Genomic DNA, 20,210 nt, shown 5'->3' with positions numbered 1-20,210 from the left:
GTTTTAATGTTAATGCGTGTATACATAGGTAATATAATAATGAAATTAATACGCTGAAACTATCTTCACGGTGCTGTACCGTGGTACGTTAATGAGATTTAATTAGATAGGTTTATACGGACTTTTTTAATAAAAAATACTGTATCATTTTCGATACAATTTTGGATAACGTAGTTAACAATGCCACGTGTCTACACTAGAATGAGATGGATTAACGTGGCATATTGAACAATAAATCACGATGGAACAGTAAGACTTAACATCGGTGCTCAACCTATCATTATAATATGATATCTGATTTATAATGACTTAGTATGGCACATATATTAATCACATAAAAATGGACACGTGACTTATTTTGAAGAATATCACGTGAACAAGGTGTGCTTTCTAAGTGGAAGTAAGGCTGAAGCTGTGTCAGAAATAATTTTACAGTGTTCACACGTTTGTGATCGATGATGTGAAGGGGTTATTATCAAACTTACACAATGTTTTTATTTGATTTACCTATTGGAACTCAGCATAGGTTCACGGAGTAACGCACGTGATAGTTAGACACGTGCAAAAAATGGCGCAATTCTCCGTGTCTGTGAGCGTGGAGGAGATAGTTGTCGGCATTGAGCAGGTAATGAGTGAATTCTCGGACAGATATTTGACGTACGCTATTATCGGAGTAAGTGGATTTTTATTCGGAATATTTCTAGCGTCATTCTGCGGTGCTTTTTGTGGATTTTTGTGCTTTAAATGCTGTCATACATGTAGAAGAAGACGACTTAAAAAATCGCGGGAAAAACAATATCATTTAACTAGTATAGCAATAGACAAAGACATTTAAGTGATATCATTTTGTTTAGAACTTATTTATTTTTGATATATATTTATATATTTTTCAATTTATTTATTTTTGTATTAGACTTTTACATACACAATGCATCTTTAATTCAGCATATTGTTGATTGAATTCATTAAAAGCTTTAAATGAGTGTTTTGAATGTTAGACCATATAATAAAATTATACAGTGCTAATAATGTCCCATAGTATTCCACGTGGTAGGATCAGCATGAAAACTACTTTGCCACTCTACAACGTTGCATGTCTCTTTTGTCCGTTCATACATTTATTCTGTATTCATGTACGTACGCACGCACGCGCGCACGCACGTGCTCACTCACATACTTATTTTCTCCCTTGCCTGCTAAATAACGCTATTGCTTTCTGTTGGTGTGAATAAAAGAAATAAATCATATTATAATGTCAACTAGTTACTTACGTCGTATCAAGTTTTAAATAACGCTTCAAAATGCAATTTAGATATATCTTCGTTCGCAATTTAATGATCTTTGTAAAGTTCAGACATGTTTTACACCATACTTGCACGAGAAAATAATCATTAACGTCCTAGCATGTTATATATAATGAATCACGTTGAAAGGACGTGGGATCAGCTATAATAGGCCCTTTATATTGATACATATAAGAGTATTGATGAAACATCTCAAGCTGTAACACGTTGTCAGAACATAGACAGATATTTAGTTATTTAAATGAAGACAGCTTACTTAAACGATATGCAACGAAAACCACCAAACATGAGGTATACACCTTTAGTTTTTGTCATACCTATATACATGTATATAGCAAAACATTATTCGTATAATTTATACATGTCATTGTTGCAAATTTACAATTTATAATTTCATACCTGAACGAATTTAAAAAACCGTATAAAAACTCATTGTGGGGTGATACGTAGCTAGCCTCAGGTGTTAAAAGCAATCTACCGTGAATTGTTACTTCACATGAGCGTAAAATTAACATTGGTTCATTCTCATAAAACGCTTTGAGTAGTCGCCTGGCTCAACAGAAGTTTATTATATTAAATAGAGAGGTAGGATAATAGCATACAATTTGAAACCCAACCATGCCAAGATGGATACAGGTGTGTTAGGATATGGTCATGCACAAAAAGATGAAATATGATGACACTTGTGTCATATCGCCTTCTTGTATAATTTGGTCGGATGTAAAATCAAGAAGGATTCACTTACATGCTGATTGACGTTTGAAGATCTGTAGAAAGAATTTTGTATTATTTAACTAATGCTGCTGCCGATAATGAGGGTGATAATGATGAATGTGATGGTGATGATGATGATGATGATGAAAATGATAATGACATGAATGCTATGATTGTCACGGTTCAGAACTGTTCGCTATTTAGGGGAGAAGATGTGTAAGCGCCCCGATAGCTCAGTCGGTAGAGCCGCGGTCCCGGGTTCGAGTCGCGGTTAGGCTGCACATTTTTCTCACCCTGTGACATGATGATGGTATGAATGTGATGATAATAATCTGAATATGGTGATGATGATGATGATAATAATATGAATGCGATGATACAAATAATGGTGATAATAATGCTGTTGCTGCTGTTTGACGACGACGGCAATGATAATGATGATGATGATGATGATAATGATGATGATGATGATAATGATAATGATGATGATGATGATGATAATGATGATGATTATGTGTAAAACATTGCAGGGTTTATTTTAGAATGCTTATATCTCTGTTATTTGGTTTCAAAAATAACTGCTGGAGTTAACAACATCTAAAGGTATAAGTGAACCGTTGTTTAATTATTTAAAGGTATTTAGTCACCAAAGCCGCTTCAAAGTTAAAACTATTTCTCAATAGTACATAGATAACAATAAGATTAGTAGGTGGGAAAATATTGTTCCTCGAGGTGTTACACATGACTGAAATAGCAAAATCACAAAAATCACAACGACATCTTACAATTATTTTGTTACATGAAGTATCACAGAATAAGTCTTAAATTGAAGCAGAATATGTACATATCTTCACACATCCCAGTCCAACAAGACAGAAGTACGTACAAATCTGTATGAAATGTTCATCCATTTTTGAGGGCTGTATTTTTTTCGGTAGCTTCCATGAAAACAATTGCTGGGCTCGCTTTGCTTACGCACAGACCCATAATATTATTCATCCAAAAGATTTTAATACATTTAAGAATTTTTCTCAAATTTCCGTGTCTGAAAAAGAATAAACTGCTAGATGAGCGCGCCAATATGGAATGGCATGTTGATCTTTTTTAATCTTTTTTCTCGCTGCTTATTCTCAGGAGAAACTTGTGGCGGGATAGTCATTTGTAAGACCTGACAACAATAAACAAGTAAAAGGAGCACATCTTCTTACTGATTGTTAATGTGGAATTATAATTATTCACCACTTGCCCCTTATCGCTGTGAGTACTGGAGGACGTTACTCTAGACCACTTGTTTCCTTCTTTGTCTATATAAAGCAGCTATCTTGCATTTTGATTTTAGGAGCAGTCAATTTGAGGATTTGTCTGGTGAGGTCATTTTTATGATTAGTCATACTTTTCTCAACAATTGATTTACATATTGTTTTACATATCATATACTACAGTGGTTAGAGATACTGATTTAAAAAAAGGATTGATCTTGTAAATCAGTTGTTGAGCAAAGTATGACTTATCATAAACAATGATCTCTTCAGACAAACAAATCCTCTTGAAAAATCAAAGCACAGAAGGCGATGAATTTGTTTGGGTCTCAGAATGTCAGAAAGGTGAAGGTTGTGAGATTATAAACCAATTGTTTTTGTATAGTGCCACCAATGCTTTCCAGTGTTTTAACTGTAGTAAATTGGCTATAAGACTAATTGCAACACTGATATTCAATTCAATGTTTATTTGAATTAAACAATTAAAAAAAAAAAAAAGATTTGAACTCCAGACCTCTCGATTCCTAAGCGAGCGTGCAAACCCCTCGGCCACGGTGAAGTTATATGTTAAGGGCCTGAAGAAAACCATATTATTCTAACTTAGGGTTTGTAACTTATTATTTCGACGCTAAACCTGTTGTGCATATTGGATGTTCTTCGTAAATAAGAAAGCTCCGCTCCTTTTTAGCTTTCTTATTTACGAAGAACACCCAATATGCACTCTAACCTATACAAAGAAGGATAAAAGTGGCCTAGAGTAACGTCCTCCACCACTGCTGTGGGTTGGAATCTCATCAGGGATTTAGGATTCTTTCAAATGAAGATCTCCAACAAGATTATTTATATGTGGTGGTACTATGGGGGTGCCCGCTCGTGTCTTAAATAATGTCTTTTCTTTACCAGTTACACTGAAAAGACGCTATTAATTTATTTCATATTGTCTGAGTGTCTTAAACCCCAACAAAATAAAGATACATATGGTAGTGTAAAGTAACAAATATTGTCTTTCTATCTCATCATTCTAATGAGCAAACGAGGGAATGTGGAACGACAGTTACTCTAGCCAGTCAGCATGGCACCGAACACAACAGGACAAACACAATTACGTTCAAACCATACTTCGACACAGGTACCCTTGCTTGATATTCATCAAGTGACTAGATGACTTTCATTATCAGTGAATGATAACTTACAGAATACATACACCTGCTAAAATATCCAGCAGTTCTTTCCCTTGTCCATATTTTTGATGAATTTCTTCAAACCACTTTATGTAATACTGCATAGCATAATTTACTGTCTTCAACAGTTAGTTTGATTTGTTTACTCTCGACTTTACATTCCTTACCACTACCGGCAGGGCAGATTTCGCACTGACCCTCCAGTCCTTTTAGAAGTTTATTGCATCATGCTGTTATATGACATGTCACATATCATATGCGTCAGGCAGGCTATGTTCAACTTTTGTGACTCTTGTCAACAAAGACTGCGGGATGCATGCTTACTCCTTTATGCAAAATCCCTTGATCTAAAGCACTTCAAGCATGTAATCTAATTTTCAACGGGAAAATGTTAACAAAATTTCTTATTCTTATAAAACATTTTAATCAATAAAATTACCTTTTATTTTGCATCAGACAGGCGTTTTACTTGTTGTTTCGAATTTTTTTAGTTAGATGCTTGAACACTTTTATTAAATGTTGTAACAACTGGAATCACTTTTAAGAACGCTAAAGGCGGATAAAGTAATGTATCATGCGAACAACTTTATAACGGATGCGTTTCTTTTATGGCATCGATTTTTCCTGTTTTGTAACTTACGTATATCATAATGCACAAAATAATTATTAAATCAATATAAGATCGCAATGCACGAAACTTTTCACGAGAAAATAAAGATATTATGAATATATGAAAATAATAGGATTTCATAAATTCTGACGTTAATGACCATATCACATTTTATCTCCTTTGATGGGATATCTAGTAACGCGCAATATTCGCGGCTGTCGTCTGTTCAAGAAGCTTCAACAACAACGCTTCTATTGATTTTAAGGTAAACCTTTTCTATTCAGGGTATATATTCATGCAGATACTGCGACTTTCTGCAAAACTAGTGGACGAATTCTTCAACTATAAATTATCTATTAAGTATATCATTTCAAGCAGGAGCGGGGAACCGGAGTGGAACCTCCAACCTATGTCATATTCACATGACCGTGTTTAAATACTAGTAAATGCTATATTTGTTTTCCTTACACCAGCGACCTGTATTAATTAGAATCCATAATTATTGGCACTATAACGAAATTATTTAATAAATATAAGCTGCCTCTTTCGGTAAGTTTCGGTCGAAGAAAATGGTAAATGTATGTATGTAATCCAAGTAACATCTTGACAGGGAACAATTTATGTGGTGACAGCTTACCGAAATATATATATATATATATATATATATATGGAATATAAATTTAAGGTACTGTAAATTTATGGACCTTTATTTTGCATAACTATCCAAAGAAATTGATAAAACTATATTCACTGAAGAATAAGTAGATCTCGACACCTATTGACATAATGCACACAGATTGTTTCTACTATAGCTATAATATTGATGGGTAGTTGTCTTTACAATTGTCGGATATTGTCAGATAGAAGAAAGGCTAAACTGTCCGTCTATGATCCCTCTGACACATAATCAATGTTTTCTCAACAACATCGGATTGTTGTTTCTTACACACTGACCATGAATGTGTAAATCCAAAATTTTGTTGGTCGAAGTGTATAATAGAAAACCTTCAACCAAGACTATGATGAAACTGCATTTGGAAGTATGCAACTTCGAATCTCTGATAAGCAAGTCAAAATTATTAAGATGCTTTTTATATTTTTTTTATATTTATCAGATTATCAAATACAAGCATCGAATTTACCATCAAAATAGGACACAATTGTAATTTGTCCCATTCTACAAAGAGATGGAACGTTACAGGTATAAAACTGTCAATATGCAACTCTGTATTAGTGCTGCCCTCTTCGGCAAAATGTTGAAAGGAATCGAGAAACTTTGACAAAAAGTTCTGTATTTTCATCAATTCTTTGTCTGCTTAGTTTCGAAATGATAACAGTATAATAGTGTTAAGTAATTTGTTGTCATGTTATTGGAGAAAGTGATGATGTTGATGAAGAAGAATGAAGACGAAGTAAATGGTGATGATGATGATGATTATCAGGATGATGATGGTGGCGGCGGCGGTGCTGGTTTTAATAATGATGTTGATGATGAAAATAATGATGATGATGATGATGATGCAGATGGTGTTGATGAGAAAATGATGAAGATGATAATGATGAAGATGATGATGATAGCGGTTGTGGTGGTGCCGATGATGATAATGAGATGATGATAGCGGTGATGATGGTGTTAATGATGATGATGATGATGGTTGTATTGATGATGATAATGATGATGATATTTATTAAGGGCTTAACCCAATGAAATGCTGTTAACTGATTTGATATATTTGATAATTCATTGAGCATGCACCTTAAGTAACGTTGTGAATATATATTTGGTATCCCAGACATTCATTTACATATGAAAAACGGACACTATTTGTGCGTATGTTATTTGTTGTCCCCCCCCCCCACCTATCTTTTTCTATCTAAATTCATATGAACTGTGTTACCTGATATTTCATTACGGGACTAATTAGATAGTAGATTATTGTGATATTATCAAATTAGCGTGTGTTTTACTTTTTACGTTATACATGTAACTTACTCTCTGCTTTTAATCTAAAAGGTTTAAGTACAAGTATGTACGGTATACCTCCCTATTCTGTCCCATAAATAATAATTTGCAATTTAAGACTTTCACGACGGTCATGCATGATAGAAACACTATTCTTTATAATATAATACTATACCCTCACTGGCTTGTTTAACACTAGTCTGTTATTTCATCCTTAATATAAATATAAGTGTCAGTCTGGACATAATAAATTTGATACACTATCAGAGCTGTTTACTTTGTAAACATGTCATATTTCTTTTACCGATGTAATTCAATTTCGATGCATATTTACACGAAAATGATCAAACGATAATAATATTTGTTTGAGGATAAAATAAAGGAAACACCGGTACAAACTTTGTTACCCAAATGTAACCCGATGATACACGATAAATCAATTTGCTTAATTAGGCATATTTGCCCGAAAATATGTTACTTTTTTTATTTACTTCGATCAAAAGTTTTTTTTATTGTTTGGTTTATTGCGAAACATAAGCTAAAATAAGAACTTATTTTTTGAAAAACATAGATTGTATCAGTATAACTTTGTATATTAAAACACATGTAAAAGTTACTTCCCTTTATTTAGAGTACCCCGTTTGCATTATTTGAAACTGTCACAAATTTTACAACAATATTGCAGTTTAGTGAGTTTACATGAATAAAATGATGGATAAAGGTAGGTTCAGATGTTTATAAATGCATGCAATGATGTCGATTGTTGAACTCTCATTCTCTAGTAGTCTCAATATTTCGACTGCAAGACCGACCAACTTTACAAACTGATTCCACAGATGTCGGTCTATCGTCTATTAAATAAAAAGCCCTAAAGCGCACAATTTGTTGGGCTTATTTGCTCGTATCTTATGAATCAATTGTAGCCCAACACATTTTTTGCAAGGGCTTTTTATTATATAGACGATGGTCGCCCTTCGCAAAACATCGGGTCTTGCAGTCGAAATATTGAGACTAGAATCAAAGCATTCCGACAGAATAAAAACTAGAATCTATATCCAATTTATTATGACACGCCTACTAAACGGTGGCTCTTTCACATTTTGGTGATCTGTTTAAATGAGAGCCATCGACACTTCCGTTGCAGAGCCCTCGATGAAAACAAGTCTGAAAGAGGTACGAAATTTTAGTAAAATTATCAATTTAAAAAGATCATGCTTGTTTTTTTCAAAAATGGAAGAATGTCATGCCACGTAGAACACTTATCTCGTCATGTTGGGTGCAGTTTCGATAAGAAATACCCTGAAATGACGTTGCTAGAACTTTTACCAAATATAACCTTGTGGGTTTTCTTTTACGAGGAGACACGTTTTGAGTGATTTCCCTACCGTAAAGTAGATGCAGGCCCACTTAATCGTGCATACAGCATTGTCCTAACTTCCTCCTTTGGACCAACACAAAAAATAACTTACAGAACTTAGTTGGAAACCAAATAATCACATTTTTATTATTGTGATCGAGCCATCGACAAGGTGCTGGCGCCATCGGCAATGTGAATGAGCCCTCAAAAATGTGATGGAGCCAACAATATCATTCATTTTGTGATACTATGATGGAGTGTAACCGTTATTATTCGTAACTGATTAACATACACGTAATACGTATACAATTCCATATGCATCGTTTCACTGGGATGACATATTGAAATAAAATACTTACGCGATTTGATCATTCGAATTCATTAAAAATGTGATTATTTGGTTTTCAACTAAGTTCTGTAAGTTATTTTTTGTGTTGGTTCAAGGGAGGAGGTTAGGACAATGCTATATGCACGATTAAGTGGGCCAGCATCTACTTTACGGTAGGGAAATTACCTCGTAAAAGAAAACCCACAAGGTTATATTTGGTAAAAGTTCTAGCAACGTCATTTCAGGGTATTTCTAATCGAAACTGCACCCAACATGAGGAGATAAGTGTTCTACGTGGCATGACATTCTTCCATTTTTGAAAAACAAGCATGATCTTTTTAAATTGATATTTTTACTAAAATTTCGTACCTCTTTCAGACTTGTTTTCATCGAGGGCTCTGCAACGGAAGTGTCGATGGCTCTCATTTAAACAGATCACCCAAATGTGAAAGAGCCACCGTTTAGTAGGCGTGTATGATGGCTCTTTAAATATAGACTGTGATATAATGTTATAAACCTTGGTGCACGCACTTAAATAGTTTCGGTAAAAGTTTTTTTACAATGCACTTTAATGTGGCTCACCACACTATAATTATAAAAAAATCGTTCGACCACAAAGTTTAAAGTCCGTGTGAACAGGAAAATGCAGACGATAAATTAAGTGGTCATCTACAATGGAAATGATACAAATACACGAAAAATCACCGCGGCGTGATGCAGTTATTGTATCATCGTAAATCCGTTTGTTATTTGTAAAGGGAGATTGCTGTGCTAAAGGGTCAAGGGTTCAGGGTTCATAACCGGGTGTTATGTAGGTGTACAATGACTTGATAGGAAGAAGTTGATATATTGTCAAGTGGTGAAGGGCAGGCTTGGCTACTATAAAAGATTTAAGTGTCACACGTGACAGGACACACTAAATTAACCGCTGAAACCCAACTAAATAACTGGTAAAACATTCACTTATCTTTAGGTGTCTATTGTCTAATAAAGTCTATACTAAATACAAAGTAAACAATCGTGCTACCAATTATCATGACTTAACTTTATTATCTATTTTTAATGTGAAAAAAAAATTCTGTAAATGTACCTGAACTTCAAATATGCATAATTGTATCGGGTTTTAGATACTCATTGTGTTATTTCAGTGTTATTTCATGAGCTACAAAAGTTAAATCATTTAAAATAATTATTTGTTAAATGGATCAAATGGAAACTCTCTCAGTAGATTGATATATCCTTACTGCAGTCTGTAAAGTTTATATTATGGATTAATAAAGTAACGTACTGAAATCGATTACAGATAGAAGTATACAGAATACGGCAAGATTACCTGACGCATTTAGAAAACTAAGGGGTCCGAGTATGTATGAACGCGCGTTGCTACGCACCTGTATTTAAGGGACAGAACCGAGTTAAGGTTTAACACAAGTTATCAGTTACAATTTTTGATAACAAAGATAACAGAAGTTTTTGTGAAGATTGTACGGTGCTTAACATGTGTACATTTATACGGATATTTACAGGGATTTTAATTTAATGATAAAAATGTATCTGGGTGGTTCGTGTATGATTCACACATTCTAGTGGTTGTGGAGATTTAAAACAAGTGAGCATTTGTTTTGTATTATATGCTCATGAGATACTCTCTTTAAACACAAACATGTTGATTCTATGGAGCATACAGTGATTCTACTATCTTACAAAACTACTCAACATATTTTCTATCGGAGTAAGTAGATCTAAAAATAGAAACATAATAGTGATATTCGTGCGTAGGTAATTAAGGATTGTACTTATATATCTTTTATTAAAAAAGGTTATTATACCGCTGTTGACACATCAATAAATGATGTTTAGTAAATGGATAAATATAATAAAAAAAGTTTGATGAAATGAGTATATTTTGAAAGAAATCTGTACAGGTACGTAACAATTTTATGATCCTAGGAAATAATGGGTCATATTTAAGTATTACTTTCGTTTGAACGGATCGGTAATTATCATTGACTTTACAGGACTACATAATTATTATATATATATTTATTTTAACATTTATTGTATTTGTTATAACTGTATGTAACGAGATACTGTATATGATTGTATAAGTTACGAAAATAAATTATTCCCTTCTTTTTTACTTCTATAGGGTACAAGACGTTGGAGCAGTGCTTTCATGAAGACATGATAAGAGATTAGCTTTTATGTTTAATGTAGAAAACATGTGTTTAAAGTAATGTGAATATGGAGCTGATACAGAATAGGTAGAACCGAGAAGAGTTGATATTACCCGAAATCTAGTCAAGTTATATTATAATTACTATTGTGGATATACGACCAAACAAATCAGGAACAATGGTGAAGCTTTCGGTTGCCATGGAGGTGGAGGAGTTAGTTATAGCTATTCAGGAAGTGATGGCAGAAATGTCGGATAAATATTTAACGTTTGTTTGGCTCGGCCTTTTTGGCTTTATAGTGTTGATATTTCTTGCATCGCTCGTTGGCTCGTTATGTGGATTATCATGTTACAATTTTTACCAGAAGAGGAGAAAAACGTTGAAAAAGCGGAAAAAATCATATCATTTAGCTAAAACAAGTGCCGCCACAGAGGAAAAGGATATTTAAAGACAAGTGTTCTTGTTATTTGTTGTTATTTTGTGTATTTTTGTACATATGCTTCAGTACCATTTACAATGGCAGCATTACATACACGACGCAATTCTAAACTATACTTCGCCTTACATAATAACGTCTTATGCTTTTTCTGTAATTTGTCATTATTTCATTCATCTGTTAATTAGCAATATGAAATATTGTATTCATATATTCATCGTGTTTTATTTTAGTGTAATAGTGGCCATTTAAATACAACATTCCTAGTTAGCTATTTAAGGGAATTAGTAGGTCGGTTCACTATTAGTTATAATTGCCTCTATAGAACAGAACTGATAATAGCGAATGTGCTATTATTTTTATAATTGAATGTGCTGTTATTTTGTTATTCTGCATAATGTATTCCTGCAGTAAAGTCCGGATATACCATTGATTTATCGACTGATTTTAACACGGCTTTTATCAATATTAGAATTCACCGTGACCTTTATGCAAGGAAATATATTTCCTGCTACAATATAGAATACTGCAATTTGCTCGAAAACGATGTAATTAATTCAATTTAGTATACATACTGACCTTTCTACGGAGAACCTCTACTTAAGTTAATAGCTATGGTTAAATCTGAAACAACAAAATAGTTTGACGTGTAACTTTTCTATCTATTTAGTTAATTTACACTCATGTTGTTTAAATTGTTTAATCAGTTAATATTTGTATAAGATAATATAAACTGCGTTTGACCAGCATGTGTATTTATTTTGTACTAAAATGTTCAAACACGTTTAATTGTCAAGTTGTTAAAAGTCCTTATAATATGTACAATTAAGTACTGGATATGTTACTTGTACATGTATAGTTTATCAAAAACGTGTACATGGAGCCTAACTTAGAACGGAAATGTGTAATCGAAACATGTTTTCCTTTTGAAATTAAATTGTACCAAAATAGCAAATTAGTAAATTGGTTCATTGTTTCAACATGCTTCTTGGTACAAATGTAAGTAGTATTATTTTAAGCGCCCTGTAGCATCCTGTACACGAACATGATAAGACAACAATAATGTTGTTATTTACATTCCCTAGCTTAATTGGATTCCCCACCGTTACGAGTTTACCGCCTATCTCGTTCGTATACCCTGTGAGAAACAGTGTAACAGTTTCCAAACGCAGACCTGTACGTAAAGAATAGGTAAACAAAATTTTTGATTAAATTGTTACATTTATTGTATATAAACTGCAAATATTTCTTCAATATAATGTTTGAATACAATACTTCACCCAATTGTAATTTGAAATTTATTATTGATATGAAACTGTTATTATAAACGGCTTATTTAAAGGCACATTATGCCTCAGAATTCCATATTTTTGTACTTTTTGTCAACCTCGAGTTAAAAAATGTTTATAATGGATTCAGAGCATAAACGATGTTTTACAGCTAACGAAAAGGTGCCTGAATGAATGTGCAGTAATGTGTCGTAAATACAGTAATATGTAAACAAAGCAGTATTTTGACTTCCACTTTAATTAAACCTATTGCCAACAGAGCAAAAGAAGTAAAAGATTGTTCATCTACTTGGCAAATGAGTATTTTTGGAGACTGTAACAAGAAACAAAAAAAAAGTTTCTGAGAAATAAAATGACACCATTTCTTAGGCATAATGGGCCTTTAAAGTAAGTTGAAATTTTCGAATATTTTTTACTTTAAATGTAAGGTACGCTTCATACTTGGCTGGTATTCAACAAGTACAATTGTGGCAGAAATATTTTACAAAAAAATCTTGGCAAAACTCGGCACTAATGTTCATAGCAGGTGATATTAATATGAAAATATAGTTCATGCTGTTTATGTTAAAATTTCGGACGAATTTTTTTCACATGATAACAATTGCTTGCCTATTTGAACAGTTTGTGTTTATCTCATCTGATCTCATATACATGTATGTTAGTTACAAAGTACAGCTGTGGACCATCACTGTGCTCTAATTGATAGTGTACATGTATATGTAGTTTATGCTCGCACTGGTATACATGTACATTACACACAAATGCTTACTGTTTGTTGACTAAATGTACATAGCTTTACCGCTGTTAATGTCATTGGTGGCATTCATAAATGTAACATTTTTATATCTTATTACACAAATATGCCCTTATGAAATATATTTTATGTTCACTTACTTGTGCTCGTGCGTCATGCCGCAACTTATCAAATTTCGTATATTATATTTATATAAAAAGATCAACATTTGTTTACTTTGTTCAGTAATGCATGAGAATGAAAGAAATGTCTTATCATAAATTTTTTATATGTATGACAGACTGCGTATTATTTAAAAAAAAGTGGCATTTGAATAGTTTAGTAATTTAAAAAGATATTCAGTTTTAAAAGAATCGAACAAAATATTTTGTGAATAATGCTATACGTGTAATGCGTTTACTTGGAGCTACTTTACATCGTAGTAAACAAATTAGATATTGGCATAAGAATAAAGAGGTCTTGATAGTTCTTGATGTTATCTACATTTACTTCCCTTGACATATTGGGAAGTCATTTGTCGAGGACAAATTAAAAATAACCCCATTAAACCGATAGTAGAAGAATGTTTAAGTTTCTTTAATTAAATATATGTAGAGAATTAAATGCTAGCTACAGTAACGAATCAGTATTCTTTGATATTTAAGAGTTGTGAGAGATTTCTTCCAAGGATGGCCATACTTTTGTGTATAAAATGGCTGGTAGGGGAGGTAATTCATGATGTTTTAAAAAACAATCTACATTATTTAAGTTTTCAATATATAATTAATCTTAACATTTAGAATTAACTGAATAAAGAATAAATGTAAATTGAACAAGTTTTAAGTTACCGTCATAAACTGCCAAATTTGCAATTACGCTACAAACTCAGCAATGTTGCCATATATTTTTATGTACATTGTACATGTTTGAGCTCGCCAAACGAATATAATTTTGTTTTTTGTTAATAAAGACAATCCGTACTTTGGGTATGATACTCTATAATTAATGTACATATATACATGTATATATTTATTGCATGTTTGTGTTTGAACAAGCATAAATTGCATGTGGACCTACGATTATTATTATTACAGTTTTTACATTTATCTATCTAAATGCTTCGCATCTAGTCCTGCAACTTGTATTTAAATGAAATTGTTCGTCTGTTGATAATTGTGTATTTCTCACATTATATCAGTACCTCATGGGTTCATTTGTTTTAATGCTTTATTTGTTTACTTATATGTTTATCTCCATTGCTATAACAATGTTCATGCCTTAATTTCATTTTGAATCCAATCTGTAAAAAACATACGGTATATTTATATAAAATCAAATTACATAAAATGTTCGTTTTGTTTTCTTTATTGATCAATTTCGTTAAAATCAGATCATCGTTTTCGCTTAGTTACGCTTCGCTGCTAGCTAAAGGCAGTGGAGCGACAGTTAGGATATGATTTTAATAAGGTTGTTTCTTGATTAATGATTTCTTTTATCTATCATTTTCGATTTTTAATAGTCTACTCAGTATAGATTTTTCCTTTTATATCAGTAGAACGCTGGGTATGTGGCCTTGTGATTTTAAAAGAACTTAAGGTGTTTGTCTCAAAACAAAGGAATAGTAGGTCGATCCCTGCTCGAGTCACGAACATGTCTTGGCCTCATACACCAGTACTGGTATGTCAAAGAAACGGAATCTGGAATGGTTCAAATAAACTTCTAGTTTTCATCACTATTGTGCTAACATGAAATATGTTAACAGTCATCAATAATATATGGTTTACAATTCTTTATTGTAATAGATACACGAGGTTAAAAAAATGTAGCTGTAGAAAACCTACAATATGGCATAGAGGTTATGGCGATAATTATGTCGAAAGAACGAGATATAATCTCGTGCGAACGAGATCTCATGTCGTGGGACTGAGATATTTTTCTGATGGAACGAGATAATTATGTTGTTGAATTGAAATATTATCTCACGGAAACGAAATAATTTTGTCACGGGAATGGGATATTATTTCGCGGGAATAAGATACGTTTATTATGTCTAATGTCGTGGGTACGAGAGAAGGATTATGCAGTGCACATGTCACCTCTGTTCCGCCCTCTCGTAGGAACGAGAAAAGAAGTGTCACTTCTAAGTCTCCATAGATACAAGTTTTTTCTCTTTCCCTTACTTTTTGATTGGTATATATGTTTAAAGATTTTACTATTTTAAATTCAAGTAACTTTTAATCTCGATTTAAAATAAAAATATGACGGATGAAATAGATAGATGACAGCGATAAGGCAGCTTAATATATATTCAGTAAAATTTTATCATTTATTTATAGAAAGTGGAATCGGTATGTAAAAAGATACTTCAACCTTGTTTGACTTAATAGATTTATTATTTGTCTTTCTAATTTATTTAATAGAAAACTCCTTTAAATGGCGTGTAGTTAAATAAAATACACATCACTGTCGCGTGATATATAATAACGCGATACTTTGCACGTCGTACGATATCATGAAGAAAGAAAAACCAATACGTATAAAGCAAGTGAGTGACCCAACCTATCTGATTTACGATATTTGTCTTCGTAGGAATATTGTCATATTATTAAATACAGTGTATATTAAGAAATATTAGGTAATTATATCAAATTACCTGCACGCGCTTAAAATAATACAAAACTTTATTCTTCACCAAACAAGCTGAAAGATCGCCTTGTTGTATGACATTATCGTATATGAAATGTCGGTTGGACTTTAATATATTAACAAAATAAAAAAACTATCGAAGTAGTAAATTATACTGCTGAAATGCCTTTCAGCTATTAAATTAAATTAGTGTATTTCGTAATGTGCAGTAATGTATATCTAAATATACGTAATTAATATTTTCAATACACGGTCGAAAACGCAGTATTAAGGTAAATGATAACATGACATTTTGTACGGTTGGAAAGATAAACGTATGTAATATATATACAGTTGTCTCTTTCACAATTGATAAATGTCATATGTACATGTACATACATTTAAGGTTAAAGTGAAACAAGCTAACGTTGGTTTGAATATCCGTCAATTTGTACGTTTATGATGACAGCTCTCGTAAAATATAACATTCAGCGAGTTTATAATGCCTTGTGTTATAAAAAATGATCAAAGGTTTACTGTAACGACGGGAAAAAAGGATGCAAAATAATTAAAATATCTCAATGGATTGTTTACATATAAAACAGTTTTTTTTAAAAAAAACTACAGTAAGTTATACGCTTGATTTCAAGCGTTAAAGTAACCGCTTTCAAACAAATTTCGTCGTTAGTGATGTGTATGAATTTTGATAAAAGTTAGAGATACCATTTGAGGACAGCGTTGTTATAGTTTTGAGTGAAATTTTAGATGTCAAACTGAATAAGTTTTCAGTCATTTTGTAATTGTGGATGTTATCATTCGTACAAGGATAGATAAGATAAAAGTTGAAAATCCACTCTAAAGTGATATTTGTAGCTAGTGACTGGATTACATTGTAAAGTATGCCCCTTATACAAATATTTAGACAATGACGAAGATGCAGTTGTGTAAAATTTCAGGGGAACTAGAGAGCACTAGATTTATATATAGACACATCTAAGATGCTTATTGAAAAAAGGATTAACGAGTCACCTGTTGTTTCAAGTTGTTAAATATTTAGATTATTACTGGCATCGGTTTTTGAAACTTCTATCGACAGATTTATCTTCTGAAACTGTGTTTGTTCTTAAACGTTAAAAGATTATAAAATACGATGATCTGATAGTTGTGTATCATTTAGAAACACAAATTACACGAACTGATTGCGTCAATATCGCGTCATCACGTGCAAGTGCCACACGCACGTGTAATTTAAGGATTGCGGATTGAAAAATAAGTAAACAAGAAGGAAGATTCCATTTGTGTGTATAAATCAGAAACGATCAACCGGAACAATGGTGAAGCTATCTGTAGGAATGGACGTAGAAGAGCTTGTAATAGCTATAGAAGAAGTGATGTTTGAAATGTCGGAAAAATATATGAAGTATCTTTGGATAGGAATTGTGGGATTTGTGTTTCTGATCTTTTTTGTATCGTGCATAGGGTCAATATGTGGACAGTTTACATACCACTTCTATCGTAAGAAAAGACAAGCATGTAAAGAGAAAAAGGAGAAAAAGAAATCATATAAATTAGTGAAATCGAACATTAGATCGGAAAAGGATACATGTATTTAATTTAATGTGCACGAGTACTTGCTGTTTGCATTTTGTTTCGTTACAAAAAATATTTTATTACATATTAATTATTATTTTTGATAAGTTAATGTGTGTTATTTATTTATTTGATATACTTATGGTTATGCTCGGTTTAGGCATAGTTAAGGTCAATTATATACCGTCGAACTAATATTAAGAAGTCCTGTACCAGGACTTGTTTATCCTCAAGCCACTGCCATCCTTACACAGTATAACCTCTGTATAGCGGTCACCTGAAGAGCATTAATTTTACCTCTTCACAACAACAGCGTATTTCGTCCTACAATGAACATTCACAAAAATTAACCTCCCTAAAGCATCACCTGTGAACAGCAACAAAACATTTGTATATCATAGGGTATTGCTTTGCAGAGGTTGAATGGGATAAAAGCCGGGCAGTTTTTAACACACGATCTTTATTTTTATTTATTTTTTTGTTATTGAAAACGTCCGAGTCTTCGATTTGAGCATCTATCTACGCCATTAGCTCTTATTGAGTTGACGGTGCTAGCCACTATAAAAGTCGAAATGTTGATCGAAAAAGTAATTGATTTATCTCTGTACTGGCCATTATAATACATCTTGATAAAAAAATTCTAAACTGTTCTCTGAAATAATATTTTTAAAAATATTTTAATAAGACAACAAATTAGAGAAATAGACTATAAAAGATCGATACTATTGTTAGAAAAGCAATACGCATTCACTTTTGTGAAAATTACTCTGATATGTTTGCAATTTGTAATAGAAACTTTTGTGCGAATGCACAAATATTTTCAGTTAAACTATAAATATGTACGTTATCAGGAGTGTCCATACAATAGAGAATGTCAATGTGATACTTCACGTGTACCTCGATGGCAGTTTAAACAGAGAGTTAAGTATATATGCCATTCAATGCTATATGACATTTATCTGTTCATATATGAAACTATAATATATAATTAAATAATTTCAGACAAAATTTTTAAGACCGAATTTAAATAAGAAACCACACCCCTTCAGTCCTTAAAAATGACGTCATTCTATATAGCAGTTTATCGTTATCTTTGTATCATCCTTGTTTTAAATTAAAATTTAATTAAAATTAGAGCATATTGAAATCATTTTAATGTATTTTAGTTGAAAGACATATCGTATATGTTCGGTCATTTTCGCCCCTTATCACTTTTCCGATGTTGTGCTTTTACTGATCGTGATATCGGTCTTTCACGGGTAGTGGCGGTCTTTGCCGAGTCCTAAGGTCACGATCGGCGGCGTATACATGACCGCGATAAACGTGTTTTAGTTAAAACAATGTTCAATGTACATCAAATTATGAAATAGTTCACACCGGGATATAGATAATGATATGTATAAATTAAGATAAATAAAGGTCATAAGTACCCCAAAACAGGACTATACATGAACAGAATTTTTTTTATCACATGATGTCTCCTTTTTTCCATTGTAACATTCTGTTTTTCAATGTTCCATAACCAGTATGTTTCATCAAATTACACGTTTACATTACTTAACACAACATATGAACACTGTTATGACATAACATAAAGTAACGTAATAGTATTACAACCCAAGGCAACACAACTTAAAAGAACACAGCAAAACACAACAAAACACAACACTGCATACTAGGCATAACATTAAGTAACATATTGGACATAAAGTAAAGTAACATAATCTTTATTGAGCATAAAATTAAGTAACATAATCTTTGTCAGGCAAAAAGTAAAGTAAGCATAATCTTTATTGAGCATAAAGTAAAGTAACATACTATTTATTGCGCATCTAGTAAAGTAACATTATCTTTATTGGTGTTATAATCTCTATTGAGCACAGAGTTAAGAAACATAATCTTTATTGAGCATAGGGTAAAAAAATATAATCTTTATTGAGCATAGGGTAAAAAAACATAATCTTTATTGAGCATAAAGTAAAGTAAAATAATCGTTAATGGACATAAAGTAAAGTAGCGTTACCTTTCTTGAGCATAGACTAAAGTAACATAATCCTTATTGAGCATAAAATAAATGAACATAATCTTTATCTGGCATAAAGTAAAGTAAAGTTTTTACTCATTAATAGCCAACGAAACGTTTGCATTTTTTTTTGCCAACGAAACGTTTGCATTTTTTTTTTGCATTTTCTTGGTTTATGATATATATTTAAATTTGATAAAAAATGCATTCTTGGTCATTTCTCAGTGAATGAAATTTAAATCTTCAAGAAATGGTACACGGGCATGATTTACACACACACTTAGACTCATTTAATATATTTTTATTAAGCTGATATGAAATAACACATACATGTATAAAAACATGTTATGTGGCAGTAAAATATGAACTTTTTCAAGAGGACATACTTAATTCATACTCATCAATGATCTTCTGTTGTGTTGGGGTCATGACATTTTCTATGCATACATTAGTCTATCAACTTAATTAGGCATTCTTTTGAAAATATGACAAGTTGTATAATTGCGAACTTTAACGTTGTCTTCCTGTCAATAAATGTGTACTCAAGCTGAACACTTTCTCTATATTGCATTGTTTGTCTAATTATCTAATTAGAAAGTACCCACTATTCTTTATGATAAA

The 20,210-nt window shown here is 32.2% G+C and overlaps 1 long non-coding RNA gene across 1 annotated transcript; it reads left to right on the top strand.

The window, feature by feature from the left end:
- Positions 1 to 9,138: 9,138 nt before the first annotated feature.
- LOC132717688 (uncharacterized) lies at positions 9,139 to 14,698 on the top strand. Its single transcript, XR_009623980.1, has 2 exons — positions 9,139 to 10,448; positions 10,866 to 14,698. It is a non-coding gene; the product is annotated as an uncharacterized LOC132717688 (long non-coding RNA).
- Positions 14,699 to 20,210: the final 5,512 nt, after the last annotated feature.

Source organism: Ruditapes philippinarum, unplaced genomic scaffold (assembly GCF_026571515.1).
Source record: "Ruditapes philippinarum isolate M1 unplaced genomic scaffold, ASM2657151v2 ctg639_1_1_1_1, whole genome shotgun sequence".
Classification (NCBI taxonomy): Eukaryota; Metazoa; Mollusca; class Bivalvia; order Venerida; family Veneridae; genus Ruditapes; species Ruditapes philippinarum.
This window is presented reverse-complemented; position numbering and strand designations above follow the sequence as displayed.